We start from the raw sequence: 15655 nt of genomic DNA, 5'->3' as shown, positions 1-15655 counted from the left end.
TATTTCTTTGTCTCCCCATTTTGGATGCCTGTTTGGGTTTGTTTCTAACTGTTAGGTAGATCTTGGTACGGTGGCTATATGTAGTGGTTGACCTGTGGAATCCAGTGGTGCAGTCTCCCTGATCACCAGACCTGGGTGCTCTAATAAATGCTCCTTGTGCATGTTGTGTTGGCCCTCCTGTTCTAATTGAGTCTTCATTGCTATTGGCTCATTCGTGTATGAGCTTGACCCTCAGGCTCAACCCCCAACATAGCGTGCAGTCTGCTGTGTAGTTGCTTATCACAGGAAGAAGAATTCTCCTCTGCATGTTTTGGATATTTACCTGTGGATATACTGCTTGTGGAGCTTATTGGATCCTACTCTGTTGTCTGAAGCTTACCACTGGGCTTATGGGTTTGGGGCCTCTTCAGAGGGTCTCTGGTACAGGCCAGTGTCAGATGCTGTTTGTGACTGAGTGTCCTATTTAGAGCAATCAGCAATCCAAAGCCTTGGCTCTATCGGCTAGGCCTGGATGGGAAGGACTGAGCTGTGCACCAAGGTCTGCTTTTCCCAGGGCCCTGAGGCAGGTTAAGCAAAGACTCAAAGTACCCAGAGATCAGCTTCTGCCTGCAGGCAGATTGTTAGTCTCAGTCACTAAGTGAGCCTCAGGCTGTAGAGCTCAGAACTCCACAGGGTGGGGTGAGAAGGTTGCCAACAAGTGGGGCAATTTCTGCCCCCCCTCCCCCCAGGCAAAAGCTGCAGTGATGGGAAAGCTTTGCCTGAGAAAGATGGTTTCTGCCATGTGAGGGAATGACTCAGCACATGGATCCTGAAAGTTTTCCTCTCCGCTCTTACCCCAGGCTCTCATCGTGCAGCTCTAGTCCACTCTGCCTTCTTTCTGCCAGAGCCCAAGGTAAGTGGCTGCAAACGAAATTTAGTGCATTGGCCTTTTAAGGGGTGTCTGCGTATCTAGCCATCTGTCCCTGCTGGACAGAACCCCCAAGACTTTTCACAGCCAGATGTTATGTGGGCACCTTTCCCAGTTCTGGTGCTCTGGGCTGGGGAGACTGGTTCAGGGTTGAGACTCCAGACTTCTCAGGGGGAATGCCCCACAGCTGAGATATCCCTTCAGCTGCTGCCTGTGGGAACCTGGCCAGCCCTCTTGTGCCTCCTCCCTCCCTACCAGTCTCGATGCGGCCTCCTCTTTACAACCTTGGTTATAAGGGTTCTCTCCAGCTAGTCTTCAATTGGTTATTCAGGATGATTTTTTCTATATTTTAGTTGCAATTCCAGTTTTTCTTGGGAGAATGTCAGTGTAGCTTCCACTTAATCTGCCCTTTAACTTTTTAAATAATCATTCAAAATTGTTTTTCTTTTATAGAATAACACAAAGGCTTTTGGATATTTTAAGTTTGTCCTTCCATATTATTACTATCTAATATTTTAGCTCCAAATTGTTTATAACTTTTTCCCCATTAATCTTTAAAAAATTTTAAACAGTAGGGTGATTATAAAGTGACTGTCATGTTTATCATCTCCTTTACTCATCATTGTTTGTCTTTTTCTTAGTTTAATTTACTTCATGTGAAACATTATTATTGTTTAATTTTTTAAGGCATGTCTGTGAGTTAGATATTGTCTTCTTTTTTTGTGTGTGAATATATCTTTATTTCACACTCATTTCTGAGTGGTAATTTAGTTAGGTATCAAATAGTTGTTTCACAGTTATTTTCTCTTCCCACTTTGAATATGTTATTCCATTTTCTTCTAGCCTCTAAATCATTGATGAAAAGTTTGCTGCCAATCTGATTGGCATTATAGGTTGTTAACCTATATTTTTCTCTCTGGTTGCTTCCATGACTCTGTCTTTGGTTATGGTATTCTTCAATTTACCACAATGTGTCCAGGGGTGGGGTGTGTGTGTGTGTGTGTGTGTGTGTGTGTGTGTGTGTGTGTGTCTTTCTGTTTCTTTTGAATCCTGCTTGGGGCTTATGATGTTTCAAATGAAGAATACAAGTATTACTTTAACTCTGCTAAATTCTTAGCCATTATCATTTCAATTTTGCCTCTTTCACAATTTTATACTCCTTTGTCCTAAACTTCAATAAAATATATATTTTATTTTTTCAATCTATTCTCTGTCTTATATCCTCTAACACTTTCTATCTTTTTATTTTCTCTGTGCCACACGATGAGTCATTTCTTCAGTCTTTGTGACTGGCGCTGAGTATCCTATTCAGAGCAATCAGCTGTCCACAGCTTGTGGCTCTGTCTGCTAGGCCTGGCTGCATGTGGGAAGGACTGAGCTGTGCACCCAGGTCTGCTTTTCCCAGGCCCTCAGGCAGGTAGGCAAAGTATCTTTCATAATACGAATTCTCTTTTCAGCTGTATCTAATATGCAACTTAACATTGTATTTTTAATTTTTAGTATTCTACTTACTTCTTTTTTTTTCAATTCTGACCATTTTTTTTTTTACATGAGTTGACTATTTCATTTTAAATACACTTTTAAACATTGTTAGATTTTAGATTTAGCAGATTATTCTATTACTACTAACTAGTTCTTGGGATGCTAATTCTGCTTGTTGAGTATGTGACCTTCTGATTGGTTTGGTTCTTTGTCTGGTTTGTTCAACAGGAATTGTTTATTCTAAGGGAGTCTTTTGAGTCCTGAGTTATGAACATATTTTTACAAAACAATTTGACTTTGCTTCTGTGGTCCTAGGGACATTTTTATGGTGATTTATCAGCTCAGGATTCTTGCATAATCTAAATAATGTATATTTGGGCAAAATGCTCGTGCATGTTTTGTGTTTTTCACTAGATGTATTTTTTTTTTCACACTGAGATTGGGGCAGAATACAGACTTAGTTGCCTCTTCCCTGAACTACTAGGGAGCAGTGGTAGTTTTTCTAGTCCCGTTTTTATATAGAGGGAGATTTTCAATAATTGTAAGCGTGTGATGTTACCTCAGTTCCAGTCTCCTATCTTGCATGGGCTTGCCTGTCCTAACCTGGTCATTAAAATCCCAGCCCTAGGCCCTGAAGCAGCTGTATCCCGATTCATCCCCCTCTGGTGATGCAGCATTTGCTCTCATGCCTACTGCTTTGGCTTCAGCTTTGGATTCTCTACTCATTTCTGGCTTGTATTTTTAAGAAGTTATATTTTAGGGGAAGGGTGGGTGAGTGGGAAGAGATCAACCAAAGAACTTGTATGCATACCATGTATATGCATAACCCATGGACTCAGACAATAGGGTGGTGAAGGCCTGGGGCGGATGGGGGGCAGGTTAGAAGAGGTCAATGGGGGTACAAGAGGGGACATATGTCATACTTTCAACAATAAAAATTTAAACAAAACAAAGTAGAAGTTTTATTTTATAGGTCTATGAAGTACATTCACCAGATGATCACACTGGGTTATCCTATCTAATAAAAGAGTAATATGCAAATTAACCATCACTCCGCTACACCCACAAGCCATGCCCACAAGCCAATCAGAGCAAGTATGCAAATTAACCCCAACCAAGATGGCTGCAGCCACAGAGAGTAGGAGGGAGGCTTGGGTTTCCCTGGAAATGGAGGAAGCCAAGCTTTCCACACACCCTAGCGGGCCCAGGCCTCCACTCAAGGGTACAAAGTTTCAATTATAGAAGGTAAATAAATTCCAACAGAAATGGCGGCAGCCACTGAGCTGGAAGAGCAGGAGGCTAGGGTTGCCCCGGGCAATGGAGGAAGCCAAGTTTCTGCAGCCCTGGCCTGCTCAGGCCTTCACTCCAGGCTACAAAGTTTCAATTATAGAAGATACATAAATTCCAACAGAAATGGCTGCCGAAACAGAGCGAGCAGGAAGCTTGGCTCTGCTCCAGGCTACAAAGTTTCAATTGTAGAAGATAAATAAATTCCAGATACCAGGGCCTCCGCTTGGGTCGCCGGGGGGTGTGGCTGGCCTGCAAACCACCACAGGCCCCTCACCCAGGCCACCCCACGCCCCAAGGGAACCCCCACCCTGATCCGGGACACCCTTCAGGGCAAACCAGCTGGCCCCCACCCATGTACCAGGCCCCTATCCTATCTAATAAAAGAGTAATATGCAGATTGACCATCACTCCAACACACAATGTGGCTGCCCCCATGTGGTCAAAGATCCTGCCCCCATGCGGACACAAGATGGCCACCACAAGATGGCCAGCAGGGGAGGGAAGTTGGGAGGGACCAGGCCTGCAAGGGAGGGCAGTTGTGGGCGATTAGGCAAGCAGGGGAGGGCAGTTGGGAGGCACCAGGCCTGCAAGGGAGGGCAGTTGGAGGCGATCAAGCCTGCAGGGGAGGGCAGTTAGGGGTGACCAGGCCAGCAGAGGAGGGAAGTTGGGGGCAAACAGGCTGGCAGAGGAGCAGTTAGACATCAATCAGGCTGGCATGGGAGTGGTTAGGGGGTGATCAGGCTGGCAGGCAGAAGCGGTTAGGGGCAATCAGGAAGGCAGGCAGGTGAGCAGTTGGGAGCCAGCAGTCCTGGATTGTGAGAGGGCAGTCAGACATCCCTCGAGGGGTCCCAGATTGGAGAGGGTGCAGGCTGGGCTGAGTGATAACCCTTGTCCCCCCCGCCCCTCCCCGTGCACGAATTTCATGCACCGGGCCTCTAGTATTTTATATATGTTTGGAAGTGAAGGAGGACCTGGGTGAACTTAGTATGACATCAGGAAGAGGCGAGGAAGGAAGAGTGAGTGGAAGCAGCCTAGAGTGCTGTGCTAAGGGAGTTGAGGAGAGTCCTTAAACCAAAGACAACCTGTCAGGTGAATTTTTATCTCCCAGGAACAGGCTTGCCTTGGTATCTCTGACATTCTCAGTCACTGAGTAGGACCAGGTTGTGGAGATCATGACTTTGACATAAATGCAGAGACAGATTTCAGAGCACAGAAGCTGTGACTTTTGGTCAATTATGGTCCCTGTCAGTTGGATGACTACAAGGCGTATCCTGTGGCAACCACACTGGGTAAAGAGCTTTCCAGGAAGAGGGAACAGCGATTGCAAAGGCTCTTGCTATGGGTTAAAGTATATCCCCACATCCCCAATTCATATAGGGAAGTCCTAAGCTCCAGTTCCTCAGAATGTGACAGAATGTGGAAAAAGGATCATTGCAGTTATAATTAGTTAAGATGAGGTCATCCTGGAGTAGGGTGGGCCTCTAATCTATGCAAACCAGGGTCCTCATAAAAAGGGGAAGTTTGGAAACAGACTGGCTCCTGGCAAGAACACCATCATTGAGGTGATGAGTCTGTAAGCCCAGGGACACTGAAGATTGCTAGCAAGCCACCAGAGGCAAAGAGAGAGGCCTGGGACAGATCCTTTTATAGAGCCTTCAAAAGAACCCAACTACCCTACCAACAACTCCATTTCAGACTTCTAACCTTCAAAACTCTGAGACAATAAATTTCTGTTATTCAAGCCACACAGCTTGTGTTACCTTGTTATGGCAGCCCTAGCAAACTAATAGACCCCTCAAATGATAGTGAACTTGGTGTGTTATGGAAACATCAAGGAGCCCGATGTGGGTAGATAAATGACAGGAAGAACTGTAGAGAAAGAGGTATCCAGGGGCCAGATCTGTAGATCATGGCTTTGTAAAAATAAGAAAAACACAGTAAAACCAGATGGAGCTAGGAAGAACTTTAAAGCAGGGTTATGGGGGAGAGAGAGACTGGGTTAGGTGGGGTGTGCTTTATTTGGGAAGCTTGTAGATCCTCAATGAACCTTTGCCAGGTTTTGTCCATGAAGATCCCTTTCCTTCCTGTCTTCCCTTTCCTTGCCCCTTCAAAACTTCCCAGAATGGGAAACAGCTGCGTGTCTCATAACAGAAATGATAGGAAGATTCTAACCAGCAGGCACATGCCATCATGGCAATTAGTTTAGGGTCTGCTGACCTGGGTTGTGCCATTTGAGATGTCTTGGCCTGCACTTGTTTGCTGGCTGAGGTGAGGTTTAGCCAGTCAGCCTCCGTGAGAGGGATGGCAAGGTAACAGATGGGGAGAGGCAGGCTGGGCTGGTAAGGTCTGGGGGAATTCCACTTGAATCGTTTCTTCTAAGCCTCAGTCCCCAGGAGATATTGGCAGGCCATGGAATGATGAGGTGTACATGTATTTCATCATTAGTCAGAAAGCACCTGTACTTAAAAGGTCTCACTATGCACTGAGCCAAACCAGCTAGGGCAAAAGGTCTCACTATGTTTACAGAGATATGGTTGGAAGAAATGCAAGTTATTATCAGAATTGCTTTATCTCCTTCCCACACAATTTGAGGTAGCTCTATAAAGTCAAATACACCCTAAACCCAGGCTGTTATAAAAATGAAACAATCAGTGTTTCAAGTGCGTATGGCTGCTCTCAGGTGAGGTGCCCCAGGTGAAAGCTTAGACTCTCTGGGCAGCTTCCCAAATGAACTCCTGTGAGCTGGGGAGGGCGCATGACCTCTGATGACCTTGAGGGAACATCTTCATGGGGTCCATTATGGACTTTCCCTGTTTGTGGCTAGGCCCCTGGGTGGAGAAAAGACTAGAATTCCCCCCCCCCCCCACACACACACACACTGTGTCCCACGGTCCATCTGCAGGTCCCTGTATTGCCCCCAGAAGCCGTGAGGCCCTCCTTGCTTTGGATCAGTTTAGGGACCTAGCTCTCTGGGCAGGAGATTCTTCTCGGCTTGTGATGCCAAACTTCTCTTACTGGACATCTTGAAGGCCAAGGCCCTGCCTTCTTCCTGTCTGGGCCCTTCTGCGAGCTAGCCAAGTCTGGTGCCACAGGCACAACAAGGAGTGACTCCATGTCCCAGCGCGACCCCGTCCTCCCCTTCCTCTCTCCCCCAGGCACCTGGGCAGGTTGTGCTCACAGCTCACAAGATCCCTCTGCTAGATGAGAAAAACGTGTATTTGATTCAGGACCTCGAGGCCAGGCGTGTGGATTGCATTCTGGGCAGAAATGAAAATCCTGGTGCAGTGGCCTTTCAAAGCTGAAATAAATCAGGGCTCCTTGGCCATCCTGCCGTGGTCTGTCAGGTTTTGTCTTTTTCTAGAAGCCACGCGGGGTTATGGCAAATTAGGGGAGATCAAATGAGCACCAGCTCATTGTGTAATCACTCTCAATTTCTACAGTCTGGGAACAGCCATCTTATGATTTAAAATATAAATATTTGCAAACGGTGTATCTTGATCCATTAAGTGAAGGTCTGCCTTTGAGATGTGCTGAAGTGACTCAGATGGGTTTTTTCTTTTTTTTTTTCTTAGTATGGCAGTCCTACTTGTCTTTGTGGAACTTTGTATTTTTCCTTCTTCAACTATATGAAGACTTTGACCTTTTTTAAAATTAACTAAAGTTGATGGAAGCACTCATCCTGGGTCCAGGGGTGAGTCTTTAATACAAACTATCTCATTTCGGATTTTGTTATGTAACCACCATGTGTAGTTGTCAGCGTGTTTGTGGTTAAATGCTTATCAGCATTTTTATAGATTCCTACACCTCCTTCTTCTAAAAGGAATTTGAGTCATCTGGCACTTATATAAAACCAAACACTATCTCAGCCTGGGGAGCTGCTTGCTTTGTGTGTGTCGAGGGGGGGGGGGGAGGGACAGGGGAGGGGTGGGGGGGAGGATAAAATGCAATTTAAAGAAAGGGTAGGAGGTAGCACACACCTGTTTTGGTCTCTTGCTGGGCGGGTGCTGTTTTCCTAGGAATGGTGTCTGTGTTTCTGTTTTTCCTATTCTTTCTTGGAACAAAGAGAGAAACTCTCTAATGGAGGCTTTCTCAACCAGGCTCATTGATGAATGTGTAATCTTAAATGAAAAAGAAGTCAGTAGATGTGGCTTCCTGGACTCTGTGCTTGGACCAAAAATAAAGCAAGTCCTCACCGCAGGGGCTTGGCTCGGCCCAGGCCCGGGGGCAGTTGTTGCCACGCTGTGCTTGAGCAGCACACTTCTCTGGGCAAATCCCCAGCCTTTGGAGGCTTGCAAAGCCTTATTTTCCTCCCCTGTAGCTTTTATTGTTTTTAAGAAGAGTGGTGGCACCCTCACTTGTCATTAAAGAATAGTGTGGGAATAATAAATAAAACGACCCAAAGAAAACAACAGGAAACACAAAAACCACTCCCCTAAGCGAATGAAAAATTGACACCCGTCATGCCTTTGTGGGGTCACTGTTTCCATGCAAGTCGGTCTAGAAACTAGGAGAAGATTTTCTCTTTGATTTTTTTATTGCCGTCTATTTTTAACATTTTTGGCAAGTCTACACATGGTGGTTACGTAACAAAATCCGAATTGAGATAGTTGGTATTAAAGACGCACCCCTGGACCCAGGATGAGTTTTTCTGGCACTGCTGTGAGGAAGCTTGAATTCCCATCATAAAATAATAAGTATAAATGTCCAATACACACGGGATTTGTGGCCAGCGGCTCCGTGTGGTTCCTTGAGGAGCCTTCTCAACCTGGCCCTGGTTTTCTGAAGGGCTCCTCTGCCCAGTGGCTGGAGGGAGGCCTGGGGAGGGAAGGCTCAGGGTGTGACCCAGGTGGGCCAGCCTCTTCAATAACCGCTGCTCTTACTGAGTGCCTATAGTGTGCCAGACCCCTGCTGACCTTTTTCACCTGCCGTCTTTTTTTAAATTAATTAATTTATTTATTCTCCAGTTACAGTTGACACACAATATTATATCAGTTTCAGGTGTATAACATGGTGACTAGATGTTTAATACTGTATGATGTGATCATTCTGATACATCTAGTACCATCTAACACCATACATACTTATTACAACAGTAGAGGCCCGGTGCACGAATTCATACACTGGTGGGGTCCAGCTGGCCCATGCCCCGCCCCTGATTAGGGTAGGTGGGCCCACTCAGAGGTGGGGCTGGCCGAGGGGAGGGTCTGCGGGCATTCTGGTCATTCTGCCGTTTGGTCAATTTGCATATTACCCTTTTATTATATAGGATTATTGACCCTATTCCCTATGCTGTACTTTACATCCCCATGACTATTTTTGTACCTGTCATTTTGTACTTCCTTAATACCCCTCACCTTTTCCACCCATTCTCCAATCCTCCTTCCATCTGGCAACCATCAGTTTGTTCCCTGTATCTATGAGCTTGTTTCTGTTTTGTTTGTTTGCCTACTGTCTTATTCTATCATCCCCACAATCCTGTGAGGCAGAATTAATTAAGAGTATTTTTATAAGGGCGAGAAGGTAGAAATCCTATGGAGTCCCCTGTCCAGAAGGAGATAGCCTGTATAATAAAAGCCTAATATGCTAAGTGCCCAGTTGTCTGTTCAACCAATCAAAGCGTAATATGCTAATGATATGCTAAGGCTGCTCAACCATTCGCTTTGACTTGCACTGACCACCAGGGGGGCAGACAGTTGACCAGTCGCTATGACATGCATTGACCACCAGGGGGAAGACACTCTGACCGGTAGGTTAGCCTGCTGCTAGCTCCAAGGCCCCAATCGTGCACCAGTGGGGTCCTTCGGCCTGGCCTGCACCCTCTTGCAATCTGGGACCTCTCGGGGGCGGGGGGGAGTGGGAATGTTGGAGAGCCAGTTTCAGCCCGATCCCGTAGGCCAGGCCAAGGGACCCCACTGGTGCATGAATTCGTACCTGTAGTACACATATAAAAGAAAGCATTATGTAAATGATGAGAATGAAAAGCTAGTACTTATTACACACTTACCTTGTACCTGGGGCTGTGTCAAATGTTTTATTTGGATAATGTCATTTAATTCTCACAACACTACAAGATAGGTCACTTTACTATCTCCGTTTTATAAAAGAGGAAACTAAAGTTTCACGATGTTACATGATAGGCTCAAGAGACGGCAGCTCTGAAAGTGATAGACCCGGGAGTCACACCCAGGCAGCCTGATCTCAGACCCACTCAGCCACCAGTCTGACAACACGGCCCACAGGCACCCAAGGCAGCAGGTGGCGAGCGAGCCAGACTCCCCATCGGTGGCGTGGCAGGTAGACCCGTGAGGGGAAGGCCGTCTTCGATCTCCAGTGTGACTCAGGTTTGTCTTCTTTTTCCCTGAGGACTTTTCGCTCATTCTTTCTGCTGGAAATTCAACTCTTCCGAGGACTGTGTTTCTATCTGCCCGTCCTCCTCAGGAACGACTGTGGCCCCTGGATATGCCAGGCCTGGCATACGAAACTCCCATTTCAGGGAGTTTTTAAAGGTTAGAGTGCATCCGAGTCACTCACCTACCTGTCTTCAGAGGGTGGGACCCGAGGGGGCAACCTCGGTTTTCCTGTCGTTGCTGAGGCAGGTGCAGGGCCGGCTTGAACATTGGTCTGTAGACAGATGTTTCAGGGTGAGGAGGGGTCATATTTCCTCTTCCGCTGCCAGCCCCTTCTAGCAGAGATTCCAGAGCTCAAGAGGAGAAAAATGAAAGAGAAAAGTGAGAGCCAGCCCTGGGGGAAGAGTGCAGAACTCAGGAAGAGAAGGCCAAACCCCATCCATGGGCTTGTAAAGAGGCAAGGGCTCAGACTGAGCAGAAACAGAGCCAGATGGGGAAGGGGCAGGCTGAACCTTCACCAGGGGGGCAGTCGCAGTGTTTGAAGCTGCTTCCATGGATATTTGGGGGCTGCCAGTTGGGTGGGTGAGCCCTCATTATAAATGGGCCCGAAGGTGGGGTGAAGCAAGAGAATAACGCGTGATTCCGACTGTTTGGGAGCAGAGGAAAGGCTACCTATTCAGAGCTTTGGAGCAAAGGTCAGGAGAGGCTGCTTGGAGGTGGTGACCCCTCTCCAGACCTTGAAGGCTGAAGGCTGGTGGCAGGTGGTGAGTGAGGAAGGGGCCAGTGCAGTGGGCATTGGGAATCTGATGGGTAGAGCTGTCTGATGGGTAGAGCCATGGCTGAAGGTCCTCAGAGGGGTCTCAGTGGCTGTTGGGAGGGGGTAGCCTAAGGGTGAGAATCCTGCCTCCTTCGAGCACAGAAGAGAGAATTTTATCAATTTTTATAGAATTGAATCCTGCATAAGACTTCATTGGGGTGGAAAAGAAAAAGGTTATGTTGCTTATATTTTTAAAAAGGCTTAAAAACCACCCAGGGGATGAAAAAAAAACTATATGTATCTGTCCAAATTTCCCAGCACCATTTATTAAAGAGAGTGTTTTGACTCCATTATATGCTCTTTCCTCCTTTGTCAAATATTAATTGAGCATAACGGCTTGGGTCGATTTCTGGGTTCTCTGTTCTGTTCCATTGGTCTATAAGTCTGTTCTTGTGCCAGTACCAGGCAGTTTTGAGAACCGTGGCTTGGTAATATAGCTTGATACCTGATAATGTGATCCCTCCAACTTTGTTCTTCTTTCTCAGGATTGCAGTGGCTATTTGGGGTCTTTTTTTATTCCAGATGAATTTTTGAAGAGTTTGTTCTAGATCTTTGAAATATGCCATTGGTATTTTAATGAGGATTGCATTGAATCTTTAAATTGCTTTGGGTGGTATGGACATTTTAATGATGTTGATTCTACCAATCCATGAACATGGTATGTTCTTCCATTTGTTTGTGTCTTCCTCTATCTCTTTTTTCAATGTCCTGAAGTTTTCTGAGTATAGGTCTTTTACGTCCTTAGTTAAGTTTATTCCTAGGTATCTTAATTTTTTTGGTGCTATGGTAAATGGGATTGTTTTTTCAGTCTCTCTTTCTGTGGGTTCATTATTGGTGTATAAAAAGGCCATAGATTTCTGGGTGTGAATTTTGTATCCTGCTACATTGCCAAATTCATTTATTAGGTCTAGTAGTTTTTTGATGGAGTCTTTGGAGTTTTCTACATATAGTATCATGTCATCTGCTAATAAGGACAGTTTTACTTCTTCTTTTCCAATTTGGATGCCTTTTATATCCTCTGCTTGTCTGATCACTATGGCTAGCACTTCCAGTACTATATCGAACAGGAGTGGTGAAAGTGGTCATCCTTGTCTTGTTCCTGTTCTTAGGGAAAATGAGTTTAGTTTTTGGCCATTGAGTATGATGTTGGCTGTAAACTAGACCACCAACTTACACCATACACAAAAACAAACTCAAAATGGCTAAAGGACTTGAATGTAAGACAGGAAACCATAAAAATCCTACAAGACTCCATAGGCAGCAAAATAGCGGACATATGTCGTAGCAATATCTTTACAGACACAGCCCCAAGGGCAGTGATGGCGAACCTATGACACGTGTGTCAGCACTGACACGCGTAGCCATTTCTGATGACACGCGGCCGCTGAGGCGGCCGCATGCCGAGGATGAAACATTTGCTGCTCCTGAGGATGAAACATTTGCGAAATAATGTTTTTTTCCTCAAAGTGACACACTACCCGAGTTATGCTCAGTTTTTTGGCGAAGTTTGACACACCAAGCTCAAAAGGTTGCTCATCACTGCCCTAGGGCAATGGAGACTAAAGAGAAAATAAACAAATGGGTCTGCATCAAAATAAAAAGCTTCTGCACAGCAAAAGAAACCATCAACAAGACAACAAGAAAGCCCACTGCATGGGAGAACATATTTGCCAATGATATTTCCGATAAGGGTTTAATCTCCAAAATTTACAGAGAACTCATACAACTTTACAAAAGGAAGATAAACGATCCAATAAAAAAATGGGTAAAGGATCTAAATAGACACTTTTCGAAAGAGGACATACAGAAGGCCCAGAGACACGTGAAAAAATGCTCAAAGTCACTAATCATCAGAGAGATTCAAATCAAAACAACAATGAGATACCATCTCACACCTGTCAGAATGACTATCATCAACACATCAGCAAAGGACAACTGCTGGCAAGGACATGGAGAAAAAGGAACCCTCTTGCACTGCTGGTGGGAATGCAGACTGGTGCAGCCACTGTGGAGAACAGTATGGAGTTTCCTCAAAAAACTGAAAATGGAACTCCCATTTGACCTAGTAATCCCACTCCTGGGAATATATCCGAAGAAACTAGAAACACCAATCAGAAAGGATATATGCACCCCTATGTTCATAGCAGCACAATTTACCATAGCTAAGATTTGGAAACAGCCTAAGTGCCCATCAGCAGATGAGTGGATTAAAAAACTGTGGTACATCTACACAATGGAATACTATGCCGCTATTAAAAAGAAGGAACTTTTACCATTTGCAACAGCATGGATGGAACTGGAGAGCATTATGCTAAGCGAAATAAGCCAGTCGGAGAGAGATAAATATCACATGATCTCACACATATGTGGGATATAATGATCAACATAATTTGATGAACAAGAATAGATGGATCTAGAGACAAATGGTAGGGGAGGTGGGGGAGTTAGAAAGCAACCAAAGGACTTATACGCATTCATATTAGCATAACCAATGGACACAGACACTGGGGCGGTGGAGACGTGCCCGGGCTGGGAAGGGTTGGGGGAGGGGGTCAATTGGGGAAAAAGGAGACATATGTAAAACTTTAGACAATAAAATAAAAACAAAAATGAAAGGTTTAACATAAAAATAGAATAGCTTCCTTTAGACCAAACAACAACAACAACAACATGTATATGGTTTGTGTTGAAAGTGATAGTTAAGTGGAGGGCACTTTGCAGGGCAGGTAGGTGTCAATCTTGCTTAAGCATTTAAGAGGTTTATGGAGGGAACACAGGCACCGAGGTCATCAGCTCCAATCTGCTGTGGGCCTCGCCTCACTTTTCTGGGCTGCTCAGATGTGGCTGCTTCTGTTTTTGTACATTGAGAGGTTGGATTGAATTGAGTGCTTTTCCAGGGTTCTTCTTGCTGTAAAATGCTATCAGGTGTGACCTCTCTCTAGGCCTCCCCACAGCCACATGAGGGTGGGTAGCAGGGTGGTGGCTGGAGGAAAATGAATTTCATGACATGGTGTTGTGCAGGGTGACTGAGGGCACGGGATAGGGGCCTTGGCGGCTGCTGACACCCAGTGTGAAGGGGTGCCAAGGGGACGAGGGGGATGCAACAGAGGCAAGAGCTTGGGGATGGGCAACAAACTCACAGACATAGCGTTTGCGGAAAAGGAGGTGGAGGTGATGTAATACATTTCTTCTCTTATTAGAGGGAAAAAGTTCCCCAAGCTGAATGACCTCCTTTCTAACCCATTATTTTTCCTTTGAGGCATATTTTTAAAACTTATTCTTTAAAAACAAAAAAGCACACACATGGAGAGGTCTTTAGAGCACCATGCAAAGATGTTCCAAAGATCTATCACGAATTTTTAAACGTTCTTTGAAAGCTGGGCTTGCTTCTAAAGGAGCCGCCTTTTCAGTGAATGCCGGGAAACGAAAACGTGTGAGCTGCTTGGACTGCCCCGGGAAGCACCTGTCAGGGGCTGATGTTGCTCTTTGCGTGGTGTCTCTGTTGCCCGAGGTTTCTTTGTCGACTATGTCTCATCATGATTCCAGGAGCTGGGCCCGCTCAGCTGGAGAAGGAACTGTGTGTCTGTGCGGTATTTGATCAGGAATGATTTAGATGCATAGTTCTCCCACAGAACACGAGCCGGGCCCTAGGTTCAGTGTTAGTGCTGCAGTGACATCTAGGGTGCGATCCGGCCTCACCGGCTAATGGAGCGCAGTGTGCGGTCACCGTGTCAGAGTGAGAGATGTGCACCAGCCATCCCTTCCTTCTTCCTCCCTTCTTTCTCCTCCTCTCTCCCCTTACTTGAGCAGAGCTTTGAAGTTAACCCAGGGAGAAGTTGGAGACAGTGAGGCGGGGTGAGGGAGGGGCCTTTTCTGGATGGAAGCGTTTAGATTCCCCACGGAGAGCACTGGCCCTGGACAGCAGCCACTGGCAGAGCGTGGGACTGTCAAGCCGAACACTCTGACTGCTGGGAGTGTTTCTGAAGGCCTCACAGATGAGGCCTCCTCTGCCCTGAGCAGCCTCACTCTGTGCCTGTGGCTGGGCAGTCACTGGGCTCTCTCTTGTCGGAGAAAGCTCTGGAGAAGACTGTGAGTACCTGGGAGGTAGACTGAGAACTTCTGCAGATAAGTAGGTCATGCTTGAACTGATGTCTTAATGAAGCTCTTCTAAAAAGCGGCTAACTCGGATTCGAATTGGGGTCTCTGAAAGGGCCTCCAGGAAACAATACCACTCTCCTCTCCATGGCCTGGGAGAAGCTGATTGAAGCAGCTGCAGAAACAGACCATCCTATAGAATCTATAGTATAGATCATCGTATAGAAGCCAGGCTGCAGGACATAACCAAGTGCGTGTGCTAAATCTAAAGGCTAGGTTTACTCACCGTTTCCCATGCAGTGCTGGACAGAGCAGGCTTCCTCTCTTCAGAAAGTTGGGGAAGAGCAAATTGCACACTCCTGCCGGCAGGCACCTCTCAGGAGGTAAGACTTGCAGCTGAGCATGCCCAGTTGGTTCTTCTCAAATTTACCAACTAAATGAGTTTGTTCCTCCACTTGCCCCGAGGCAGCCTTAGTAAAAGGACAGAGAAAAGCCGGTCGTGGACTTAGGGAAAATTCTTCCTCATAAAAACCAGGAGTGAGGAATGGGGTTGTCCTCTAAAACTTTCCAAGCTTTTATATAGTTTGAGGGTCATGTGTTCAGGTCTTGTGGGAAAGAAGGCAAAGACCAGACCAGGTTTGGTTGGGATCCCCATTGACCATGAAGCTAGATAATAATCTGAGATAACCTGATACACGAGAAATCGGGGTTAATAAA

At 46.0% G+C, this 15655-nt stretch overlaps 1 protein-coding gene across 3 annotated transcripts in view; it reads left to right on the top strand.

Moving 5' to 3' along the window:
• MOB3B (MOB kinase activator 3B) overlaps positions 1 to 15655 on the top strand; it is a 196282-nt gene that overhangs the window by 42461 nt on the left and 138166 nt on the right. Inside the window, exon 2 of one of the 3 annotated variants that reach the window (XM_079789902.1) lies at positions 9817 to 10020. The exons of 1 other annotated variant lie outside the window; for it this stretch is intronic. The gene's annotated coding sequence lies outside the window, so the exon portion shown is untranslated. Of the gene's footprint in view, positions 1 to 839; positions 893 to 9816; positions 10021 to 15655 lie in introns of all 3 variants that reach the window. One more of the 3 variants, XM_079789903.1, reaches the window with a different exon arrangement.

The sequence above is a fragment of the Cnephaeus nilssonii genome, assembly GCF_951640355.1.
Source record: "Cnephaeus nilssonii genome assembly, chromosome: 14".
Lineage (NCBI taxonomy): Eukaryota > Metazoa > Chordata > Mammalia > Chiroptera > Vespertilionidae > Cnephaeus > Cnephaeus nilssonii.
The sequence above is the reverse complement of the archived record's forward strand: the minus strand, read 5'-3'. Positions and strand labels throughout refer to the sequence as shown.